Source organism: Chiloscyllium plagiosum, unplaced genomic scaffold, assembly GCF_037043375.1.
Source record: "Chiloscyllium plagiosum isolate Xiang-an unplaced genomic scaffold, Cpla_swu_hap1 HiC_scaffold_25, whole genome shotgun sequence".
Classification (NCBI taxonomy): domain Eukaryota; kingdom Metazoa; phylum Chordata; class Chondrichthyes; order Orectolobiformes; family Hemiscylliidae; genus Chiloscyllium; species Chiloscyllium plagiosum.
The window spans coordinates 18444743-18456904 of NW_028270163.1; the positions used below are offsets into that span (position 1 = coordinate 18444743).

At 43.3% G+C, this 12162-nt stretch overlaps 1 long non-coding RNA gene across 1 annotated transcript in view; it reads left to right on the top strand.

The window, feature by feature from the left end:
* The first annotated feature begins 3075 nt into the window (after positions 1–3075).
* LOC148145288 (uncharacterized) overlaps positions 3076–12162 on the top strand; it is a 30549-nt gene continuing 21462 nt past the window's right edge. Inside the window, exon 1 of the long non-coding RNA XR_015761389.1 lies at positions 3076–3128. This is a non-coding gene — a long non-coding RNA (uncharacterized LOC148145288). The remainder of the gene's footprint in view (positions 3129–12162) is intronic.

Genomic DNA, 12162 nt, shown 5'->3' on the forward strand with positions numbered 1-12162 from the left:
TTGTGCTGGAAAAGCACAGCCGGTCAGGCAGCCTCTGAGGTGCAGGAAAATCAATGTTTTGGGCAAAAGCCCTTCATCAGGAATGAGGGCTGACCCTCAGTTGAGGCATAGCTGACTGTAGAGAGTTTAGGTGGCGGCGCATGGCTGCAAGTGAGGAGCAGAGGATCCTGAAGGAGAACCATTGCTGATGGTTTTGAATTTGTAGTCTACACTGGTTGTCCTGTTCGGATCCAAACTGTGCTGGTTTGAATGTAATCCGGAGTCCATGTGGGATCAGTTGGTTACGCAGGCAGGCACTGAGGAAGCAGATGTGACTGTGGTAGTGAGTCTATTTCAGGACATGGTTGAAGAGCTTCAGGGCAGAGGAGATGACCTGGGGGGTTGCAGTGAGAGAGAGACTGACTGAAATCCTTGTAGAGAGAGGAGGAGTACTTCTTCAAGGTAGGCATCCTTGCAAGAGGATTCGCAGTAAGGTTAAAATCAACTAGGCAAAAGTGAGGACTGCAGATGCTGGAGATCAGAGTCTAGATTAGTGTCGGATAAACAGTTTATTCCAGGCAATATGGCTGGAAGAGAAATTGACCCAGGCTGACACAGAACTGATAGTCTGCACAGACAGATCAGATTTTCTCTTCCCAGAGCTGAGGATGAGACCAGTTTTATAGTAATGCTGCACAATGACACTGATTAAGAAATGGGAAACTACAATGTTTCTGGAAATTGAGTAATTTAGTTGCAAGGATGCTAATTGGAAAACAGTTTATCGGCTGAATGTCCTGTTCCTTCACACAATGCAACATGCTGACAGTATCGTGGTTCCATTCATCTTCACAGGTAGGTGTTAAAGTCTTTTCTGAAATGGTGAAGTGCTTCCATTGTCCTGTGGTGCCTTTCCGTCTGACCTGCTCTTTGTGTGGCTTTGGTATTGCTGGGCTGTGAAACTGCCCTTAGGGCTTTAAGATCTCTGTCATGTCCATGAGAGCTTAAAGCGTATTCCATTGTCTGTGTGTTGTCTAACCCTCTTGTGAGCTGCTCGGGAATTCTGGGTGTCCTGGTACAATTTGGCCAATTTGCTTTTGTGGGCCTATCGTGGGTTAGTAAATTTTTTCTCACAATTAGAGTGTTGCTGGAAAAGTACAGCAGGTCAGGCAACATCCAAGAAGCAGGAAAATCAATGTTTCAGGCAAAAGCCCTTCATCAGGAATGAGGAATCCTGATGAAGGGCTTTTGCCCGAAACATCGATTTTCCTGCTCCTTGAATGCTGCCTGACCTGCTGTGCTTTTCCAGTACCACTCTAATCTAGACATCAAGTGCATGCAAACCTTGTGCAAAGAGGTTGGCATCATCCACATACCAGCCTCACACCCTCAAGGCACATCTCCAACCCACTTACAATCTCATTTTGCATCACAATATTGGAACCCAGAGTGCACTGGCACCTTTCATTATAATGCTGCTGCCAGAACACTTTAGATGTCGAACTCATGGATTTGACCAGGGCTTATCTCAGAGATCTTCCCTTGCTCTCTTAGTGTTCACTCACTCTGTGTGTACTTCCATACTTATAGCATCTCTGTCTTGCCTTGTCTTTTGCCCTTTGTCACCTCAGCCAGGGGTAAAGGCTCCAGTATTTCTGCCTTTCACGTTACTGATTGTGGACACAAAGCCAGTTCTCAACAGCCCCCATCAATCAAGTGGATGGACATGTTACTGTCCGGCACAATGCAATGTCAATCCCACACCTACAGCAAGTGAGCATCTAAAATCTGGATTTAGGCTGTTGTCAGGAGCAACCATTTAATGTATGCTTTTACTAACTACAAAATGGTTTCTCAATGCAAGTAACATAAAGTAACATAATAAAATGGCTTCAGGCTGTAAATTAACACTGTGTTTAAAATGGCTGCTCACCTTGCTAAATGCTGCATTCCTGCATTGCTGAGCTAACTGAATCAAAAGATTACGCAGACAATGGAGCCTTCACAGTATGGAATTAACTAAGCTAGATAGGAGATTACTAACCATCCTAGCTAACCTTTAAATGCAAGTGCGAAGATATAATGGGTGGTAAACAATTTCATTTCCCAGGAAATATCATTGGCTTAACCTGCTATCCATTATGTCATTTTGTTGCACTTTATTGGATTTACTCTGCATTTAAGGCTGCACTATTTCTTAAGAAACATATAAAAATTGCCTTTGTTCCAAGTGAATTGCGCAGTTTCTCCCAGTAACACAGAAGCTTTTAACTTCTGTGCTACTGGACAAACCTGTGCCCGGTGTTGTAATAAATTGTGAAATCTTGCTGAAGCAGACCATATTCCTGTTGTTTCTTTGACCAATCGCGGAACCGAGAGATGCCTCCCTGGGGGTGTGAGGTCTTCACATGTGTCTGTGACACAGGCAGTAACCATTCTGCATATACTTTACAGCCTGAAGCCATTATATTATGTTACTTTATGTTACTTGCATTGAGAAACCATTTTGTAGTTAGTAAAAGGCCACGTTGCAGTCTAAGCAGAGACTCAGTCAACTAAAGGGAGATAACCTTTAGTCAGTGGGCAGCAGCACAGTAAGTTAACAGCAGTGTCCACTGTCAGTCTAAGGACTTGGACACAGTCATTCAGCCACTCAGCATGCTCAAAGACAGGCGGTCTGTGTCATCACTGTCCTGAGAGTGGGCCACAGTCAGCCCTGTATCTCCAGATCAAACACTCTACAGTTCGTCAGAGAGCTACACAGAGATGTGTCAGGGGTCTGATCAGTCATCAGTCAGGGCTCGCCATCCAAGTCAGTCAGGGAGAAGGGAGCAACAGCAGTCTCAGGATCAGCTCAATGTAAGTCAAAGGAGACTATTAGGGACCACTGGCAGTGTGTATGACTGGGAGAGTATGGAGATGGGAAGTAAATGGGTAATGCCATAGTGTTGATGTCATCAACATCAGCAAGATCTAGACTACTACTTCATTGTGACTTTCAATTAATAACTCAGAGACATTCAGAACAATGAAGCAGCCACCCTTTGCCTTCTAGAAACCAATGGAAGCATCAAGAGAAGGAAGAGAGAGAAGCAGTATCTGATCAACACAAGAACCATCTTAGCAGACCCTGTGAACAGAGACCACAGGTGTGTTTTCCCAATGGCCCACTGTCCATAATATGATATGTGTGTGTATGTGTATATGTGTATGCGTTCACGGACACATGTGTGCACGTGTGTGTGTAGTTTTCTGTGTGCGTGTGTGTGTGGTGAGTGTGATGTCTATGTGAGTGCATGAGTGCATCTGTGTGCATGGTGCGTGCGTGTGTCTCTGTGTGTGTCTGTGTGTGAGTACACATGCAGAAGTGAGAGTTTATAAAGGGGTTAGAGCTTTAGCTAGTAGTGTTATATGTAGCTCAGGAGAAAGTGAGGATTGCAGATGTTGGAGATCAGAGTTGAAAGTGTGGTACTAGAAAAGCACAGCAGGTCAGGTAGTATCTGAGGAGTGGGAGAATCAACATTTTGGGCAATAGCCCTGCATCAGGAAGTATATGTAGTTCAGTTGGCTGTTCAACTAGTTGTGATGTAGAGTGATACTGACAGTGTGGGTTCAATTCCCACACAGGCTGAGGTTACTATGATGGAGTCTCCTTCGTGACCTCTCCCCTCATCTGAGATGTGCTGACCTTCAGATTAAACCGCCATCAGTCATTTTTCTCTCTAATGAGAGATCTGCTCTATGAGCTGGTCAGACTATAGCAACTTTACCTTTATAGGCAATCCCCAGGTTGTGAACAGATTCCATTTTGGAGTCTGCTTGCATGTCAGAGCACAGTACAGGGCAATGGAAAGCAGCTATTTGTGAGTATAAGCAATGTTTAGGCGTCAGGTATTTAAAAATTAAAACCACATAGTGGGTTGTATTTTTGAATCAGGGAGACCCTGTACCTTTAGAGCCAACAGTTCATAAACTGTTTACTTTTTTTACTTATTTGTAATAAACATTAATTCTTGTTAAACGCAGCAACCCGGTCTGTGCACTTTGTCAACCTGGATCAAAAAGGCAGGTGAATTGGAGAATTCTGTGTTATTAAAAAATTGTTAAACTGGGAGGCACTGTGGCACAGTGGTTAGCACTGCTGCCTCACAGTGCCGGAGACCCGGGTTCAATTCCCGCCTCAGGCGACTGACTGTGTGGAGTTTGCACGTTCTCCCCGTGTCTGCGTGGGTTTCCTCCGGGTGCTCCAGTTTCCTCCCACACTCCAAAGATGTGCAGGTTAGGTGAATTGGCCATGCTAAATTGCCCGTAGTGTTAGGTAAGGGGTAAATGTAAGGGTATGGGTGGGTTGCGGGTCGGTGTGGACTTGTTGGGCCGAAGGGCCTGTTTCCACACCGTAATGTAATCTAAAAAGCAGAATTTGATTTTCCATCAGCTACCCCAGTGAGGAGTAACAGCAGTGAAATAGAGATAGAAGTTCAGCTGTCTGATGAATACATTCACGGTAGCCTTAAGAATAGAGCAGCACAGCAATGGGCAATGATTCTTACTTGGTTGCCAGGTTATGGAGTCTTCTGCATTACATTAAATCAACAGGTAACATGTTAAATTTATTCACAGCAGAAAGGAAACAAGCGTCATGCACCTCACTGGCTCAAATTGAACAAAAACATTAACAAGCAGTTGCCAGTCTAGAAATAGACCACATTTGACAATTATGCTCAAATTATTCCTACAATAAATCTATTCATAACAATAATATATTGTTTCATTAAAGAGACCAGAGTACTAATCCCGAATGCCAAATCGGCTAATAGAAATGGCTGCTGGTGCATGCATAGATAAAGTTAGTGGTAGAGCTGTATTAGTGCAGTGGTAGTATTCCTACCTCTGAGCCAGGACACCCAGGTTCAAGTCCCCACCATTCCCCCTCGCCATCCCCCTCTCCATCCCCCTCCCCCCCCCCACCCCATTCCAGAGATGTGTAATAACATCTTGGAGCAGATTGATTAAAAAAATCGAAGAATATCTGGTGATGTCAGCTGGCCCCAATAGGTTTGAGATCCATCTGTCAATGTCATCACGCTCTGTATACAGTGACCTCTGCGTGCATACTGACTGCCCACCTTTACTTCACGGTAATTAGTTTTCAAAAGTAACAACTAGCCCCACACCCTCCCTCAGCCTCTTCCCCTTACCCTCTCTCCCAGCTACCTCATGTCAATCAAGTCCAGGGTGGGGGCAGCCGATAAACTGGATCCTCAGAAGGAAGGTAGCATTTTCGTAGAATAGAATAGAATCTCTACAGTATGGAAACAGGCCCTTTGGCCCAACAAGTCCACACTGACACTCCAAAGAGTATCCCACCCAGATAAAAACAATGACTGCAGATGCTGGAAACCAGATTCTGGATTAGTGGTGCTGGAAGAGCACAGCAGTTCAGGCAGCATCCAAGGAGCTTCGAAATCGACGTTTCGGGCAAAAGCCCTTCATCAAGGGTTTTTGCCCGAAACGTCGATTTCAAAGCTCCATGGATGCTGCCTGAACTGCTGTGCTCTTCCAGCACCACTAATCCAGAATCCCACCCTAATACTCTACATTTACCCTTGACTGAATACACATCCCTGAAAGCCATGGGCAATTTAGCACACCTTTGGATTGTGGGAGGAAACCAGATGCACCTGACGGAATCTCACACAGACTTGGGGGGAACTTGCAATCTCCACACAGACAGTCACCCAAGGCTGAAATCAAACCCGGGTCCCTGTAGCTGTGAGGCAGCAGTGCTAACCACTGAGCCACCGTGCTGCATCAATTAGCCAAGATCCCACAGAAGCGCCCCATACTTTGTTTCCACCCAGTGCGTGCCTTTACAGTGTGGTTATATCAGCAACACCACCTTTGTCACAGGCAACTGTTGCTGCTACTCTGTCACTGCGTAGTGACATTGACCTACAGTACTGTGTTCCAGCTCGTGCTCATAGGCACAATAAACATGTCCTAAAGGAGAAGGTCATGTAAAATGTGACTCCATTTTAACAGTGGACAACTTCTATATTACACCCTTTAATGCCTATTAAGAATTGTGACAAGCCAATTGTAAATGCTCCCCGTATTGTCTAATCTTACATTATGTATTGCCTGGTATGGCACATCCACACTTGTTAAGGTTGTGTACCTCACAGAACTGTGCAATATTCAAAGTGCAGTAATCTTTAATTACTTATAATCAATACAGTTTCCCTGCAGACAAGTGTGCTACAGCTCAATGAAATAAATTTATTAGAAAGTAGGTATTGGTTTTTGATTGCTTGAAAAAGACTTGTTATTAAGAAATAAAAAACTTGAATTGGTATAGTATTTTTCCCACCTCAGCACAGCTCAAAGTACTTTGCACCCAATTAGTTTCTTTCAAGGTAGTTTTGCTGATGTAAGGTAGAGAAATGGAAGCCAATTTGCACACAGCAAGAGTAATCCATTTTCATGATGTAACCCAAGGGATATATAAGCTGAGAACACAAAGAAAACTTCCTTGTTCTTCGAATTATGCCCTGAAATCTTTTGTGTCCATCAGAAATGGGTAGACATGATTATATTTAACACCAACCAGTATTTATGTAAAAACGAATTTTTTAAAAATCCCACTGCGTTTCACAGAAACATTGTAAAACAAAATCTGAAGCCAAGCAAAATTAAGTTAATCCACAAGGGAGGTTGTTAAGAGTGTCTTAAATGGGGAGACTGAAGTCAAAAGGATATGTGGTGTGTTGGCAGGATTCTAGCCTTGGCATGGTCACCAGTGATGAAGTAGTTAAAACTGGGAATGATTGAAAAGCCCGAATTAGAGGAATACAGATATCTCAAAGAAATACAGGTCTGAAGGGCATTACAAGGATAGGGAGAATTGATGCCTAGGAGGGATTTGAAAACACAAATGAAAGGTTAAAAATCAAGATGTAGCTTGACCAGAATCCAGTGCACAGCTGCAGCAATAGGGGTGATAAGGAAACTAGGGTCAGTGAGAGTTAAGTCACAGAGTTTTGGATGACCTCAAGTTTACGCAGAGAGGAATGTGGAAGTGCACTGGAATGGTCAAGTTGAGAGGTCACAAAGACATGGCTGGAGATTTCAGCAACAGATGAACTGAGTCAGGCCTGATGTCATGGAGTTGAAAATCATCATGAATACAAGGTCAGAAGAGTTAAACAGATCCAAGCCAGATGTTAAAATAGGAAACAATACACAGAGCTTTCCTTTGATAGTAGGTTTATTCACAGGAGGCAGTGTTACAAATCTCTGTCTCCGAGCAACCACCCCACTCAGCAGCCCCTTGTTATATGTGCTTAACAATCAACTGAAACCCATCATTCATTCTCCTTTAACTGAATAATATAATTGACATGACCTAAACAGGAAGGTCATCACGGAGTCAAATGTAACACCAAGTTTGCATGTAAACCAGCTTTATATACACTATTAGGAGAAAGTGAGGACTGCAGATGCTGGAGATCAGAGCTTAAAAATGTGTTGCTGGAAAAGCGCAGCAGGTCAGGCTGAAGAAGGGCTTATGCCCGAAATGTCGATTCTCCTGTTCCTTTGACGCTGCCTGACCTGCTGCGCTTTTCCAGCAACATGTTATATAAACTATTGCCAGGCACAGTGTGAAGTCAGTTGTAAGGTAACATAGTTTGGAGGGGTGCCCTGAAATGATGGCTTTTGTTTCCCTAATATTTGGTTGGAGGAAATTTCAACTCAAATTGAATTGTGGTGGAGGAGTCAATAAAAGGTGGAGGTGAGGGAGAGCTGGGAGCTGTCATCATACATTTGAAAATCATCATTGTGCTTCCAGGAGATGTCACCAGTGGGCAGCGAGTACATGAGATATAGGAGGGAGCCAAAGATAGATCCAAGGGGGAATGCCAAAGGTGAGAAGAGCAGGTTCAGGTAAAGAAGCTATTACAAGTGATTTCCTGGCTACAATTAAATAAGTAAGCATGGAACTTTGCAGGCAGAATCCCACTCATCCAGTTGGATGACAATGCAGATGTATTGGAAGAGGAGAGTGTGGTCAATCATATCAGAGCTGAAAATGTGTTGCTGGAACAGCGCAGCAGGTCAGGCAGCATCCAGGGAACAGGAGAATCGACGTTTCGGGCATAAGCCCTTCTTCAGGAATGAGATAAGTGTGTCCAGCAGGCTAAGATAAAAGGTAGGGAGGAGGGACTTGGGGGAGGAGCATTGGAAATGCGATAGGTGGAAAGAGGTCAAGGTGAGGGTGATAGGTCAGAGTGGGGTGGGGGCGGAGAGGTCAGGAAGAAGATTGCAGGTTAGGAAGGCGGTGCTGAGTTCGAGGGATTTGATTGAGCATCTGCAGACCTCACTTTCTCCTCAATCATATCAGAGGCTGTGCAGTAACTGCACAGGGGAAAGTTATCTTTGTTGCAGTCACACAAGCTGGCACATTTAACGTTGATACGAGCCACTCAGTAGGGAAGGGAACCTGTTGGAAAGGATTCAAACATAGTGTTCTGGAAAAGATTGTAATGGACTTCGGGGGAACAACATGCTTAGGATGCAGAAAGGAAAGGGAGTTGGATGATGAGCTGGCAGCTGGAAAGGATAATGTGATCAGAGTTGTTTTCTTGAGGAGATCTGTGATGATTTGAAGGCATGTGAGAAGACACCTGAAGAAAGAGAGATCCATTAACATCCATGAAAGGATGGGCTGCAGTTTAGTGGGAATAGAACGGAGTGAGCAGGAGCTAAGTCCAATGGATAAGATTTGCTCCTTGGAAGGTATGAGGAACAACAGCAAAGAACCTCGAGAAAAATGAGAGTTTATAGCTACGGCATTGGGACTTGTTATGGACCAGACCAAACCTCCTCAAGGTGATAGCTTAGACCCTAATTTTTATCTTAGTTAAAGGCAAGAGTAGGGCATTGCATTCCAGATGTGATTTGATTGATCAAACTGCCAAGCTTTAAGCAAAACATATTTTATTCTTACACCACAGTTTAAATACAAACAGAAAAATTGGCAGGACTTCAGCTCTATCAAAACTTAACAAAATAATAAATTATTTAACTACTACTCATCAAGTAGAACAGCATCCCATAAACTTGGCAAAGGCAAAACAGTTTTCCCTCAGTACTATCTCCTCCAGTCCAGGAGAAAGGAACACCAACAGAATGAGTCTCAAAGCAGACAGAGACCTCACACATTTGCAACAGCAGAGAGAGAGCTGTATCTAGCAGCTTCAGTTCCAAAACCCCAACATCAACAACTGAAACCAAAACTAAAGCCCTGCATCTGTATGAGCCTGACTTCACCTGTACATGCTTCCTTTGTCCAATAAAAACTCCAAAGCTATTTACTCTGTTTTACATGGAGCAGATAATCCTGTTGTACCAGGATTACAACAGCCCTCTTCAAGAGAAATAGGACAGAACAAACCCTCTAAAAGGCACATCTCATCACAGACCATTGAAAAAAAGTTTGGTCCAGTGGGCTACTGGAAGAAAAGGATGTGATTTTGATCATAGTGGGAATGAAATCCATAAGCACGTCACACTTATTGTTAGAGAGGAGGATAGACGACTCTTGAAAGAGATTTGAGAAGACAATATGCATTCAAGAAAGAAATTCCAAGAAGATCCTGGAGCAATTAATAATTTTAGTCAATGAGAGCAAATCCACTCATATCTTATTACCTAGCCAGAGGTGACTGTGAATGCTAAACCAGTTATCTAACTTATCCTTTCAAATCAAGCTGTTTCGACTTCAGGGAGAAGAGATGAAATCCTTACCAGGTGGAGCTGCCAGAGTTTAAGAATGAGTAATGGTCTGATCAGGCATCATAGCTAGAGGCAAGGATGAAGCTAGCCGCTGAAATCCTATGATGAACATAAGTCCAAAGCCTAGATAGCTGGCATTTTGAAAATGCAGTTTCATTTGATTTGATTTATTACTATCACGTGCACCAAGGCACAGTGAAAGGTGTTGTCTAACATGCTTTACAGACAGATCATATATACAAGTACATCAGGGTAACAAAATAGAGTGCAGGATACAATGTTATAGCTGCTGAGAAGTTACAGAGAGAGATCAACATTAACATTAAAGAGGTCCATTCAAAAGTCTGATAACAGCAGGAAAGAAGCTTTTCTTGAAACTGTTCATTCATGTATTAAATTTTTATATCTTTTGCCCAACAGAAGAGGGTGAAAGAGAATACAACGGGGGTGGGACGGGTTTTTGATGAGTTGGTTGGTTTCCCGAGGCAGCGGGATGTATAGACAGAGTCAGTGGATTGGAGGTGGCTGGTCATGACTCTTGCGGTTTTGGGAAAAACAGTTGCCATCCCACGCTGTGATGCATCCAGATAGGATGCTTTCTAAAGTGCATCTATAAAAATTCTTAAAAATCTTTATGGACATGCAGAATTTCCTTTGCTTCCTAAGGAGATATAGGCATTGCTGTACTTTCTTGACCATAGTGTCAATGTGGGTGGACTAGGACAGATTGTTGGTGATCGTCACTCCAGGAACTTGACACCCTCAACCATCACCACCTCAACACCACTGATGCAGTGCCCTCCACTTCACTTCCTGGAGTCAATGACCAGCTCCTTCATTTTGCTCACTTTAATGGAGAGATTTTGTCTTTACACCATGTCGCTAAGTAGTCTACCTCCTTCCTAAACTCCATCTCATCATTGTTTGAGATCCAACCTACAAAGGTGGTGTTGTCAGCAAACTTACATAAGGAGTTGGTGTAGAATTTGGCCACATAGTTGTAAGCGTATGAGCAATATAGTAGGGAGCTGAGTACGCAACCTTGTGGGGCACTGGTGTTAAGGATTACTGTGGAGGAGGTGTTGTCACCTATTCTTACTGACTGTGGTCTGTCTGTTGGTCAGAAAGTCAAGAATCCAGTTGTGGAGAGGGAGCCCAATTTGAAGTTGAGTTTGTTTGCAATTATTGTGTTGAAGGCAGAGCTAACATTAATAAGTAGAAGCCTGATGTAGATATCTGTCATGGAAATTAAATCGACTCGACTCAAATGCTAGCAAGAGCAAAGAAAAAGTTTATTTTCAGACTCTGCAGAGTCGACCTGATCCATTGGCAAGATGCCTTATGTAAGGGGCACTTAACAACTTTCACATACTCTCTTTATACTATACTTTGCTTTTCCTTATCACATCTCAAGGCCAGGAGCTTGGATCATTCAAGCTCCTTCCCACATATGGAGTTGTTTTTCTCATTCCTTGACAGTTGATATGATAGCTTACTGCCCTTGTAATTCCTTACTGTCAGTACATTTTTCTGTCTGTCTGCAAATGCTTTTGCAAAGTCAGGCCTTTATTTCTTTGAATCGATTATGCTTTTATAGATTTCACAATAAATGTTCATTTTCCATTACAGTATCCTTGTTGTTGGATGTCCCAGAAGTGAGCATAGGGCCAGGGAGATGGCATCTGCCATAGAACCACCGCATCGGTGGGCAAATTACAAGGGATGAAGGCAATCTGGAGTTGACGTGAACCATGACCAACCTCGTGAAGCACTTCACAATTGTAGATGCCAGAGCCACCAGGCTGTAGGCATTGAGGCATGCTGCATGGTTTTGCTTTGGCACTGGGGTGATGGAGGTCTTCTAGGTAAGGACTTCAGATCGTAGTAAATGAATTGGGGAAGTATTTTTTCCAATGACCAATAGAGAAGGAGGGTTGGAGTGCAGAATATGGATGTGAGCAGAGAGTGATACAGAGCAATGATCTCAGGACATGATGATAGGATGTGATTTCATGATTAAGGAGCATTTATTCAGATACCTCATGCTCTCTGGCAAAGCCTGAGTTAGCCCCCATCTACACAAACTACAAAGACCACCGGTCTTCAAGGTAGTATATCAATAATTTTTATTGCTAAGGACAATCCAATAATGGCACAAGCTGCCAAAGGAAATAGTCACATCTCTATCAGAAGATCCATTTCCAGGTTATTTCCTTAAGCTTTTCATTATCTGAGCTATCGTATCAGTGGGCCTGAACCATGAAAATATAGGCAGAATAGCCTGAGATATCAACACAACCAAAGCTGAAATAACCTCGTCGCCCCAGCCCCGAAAGAAATCAGAAAAAAAAGCAGATTGATCCTGATTGTTCATGTCATTTTCATCAG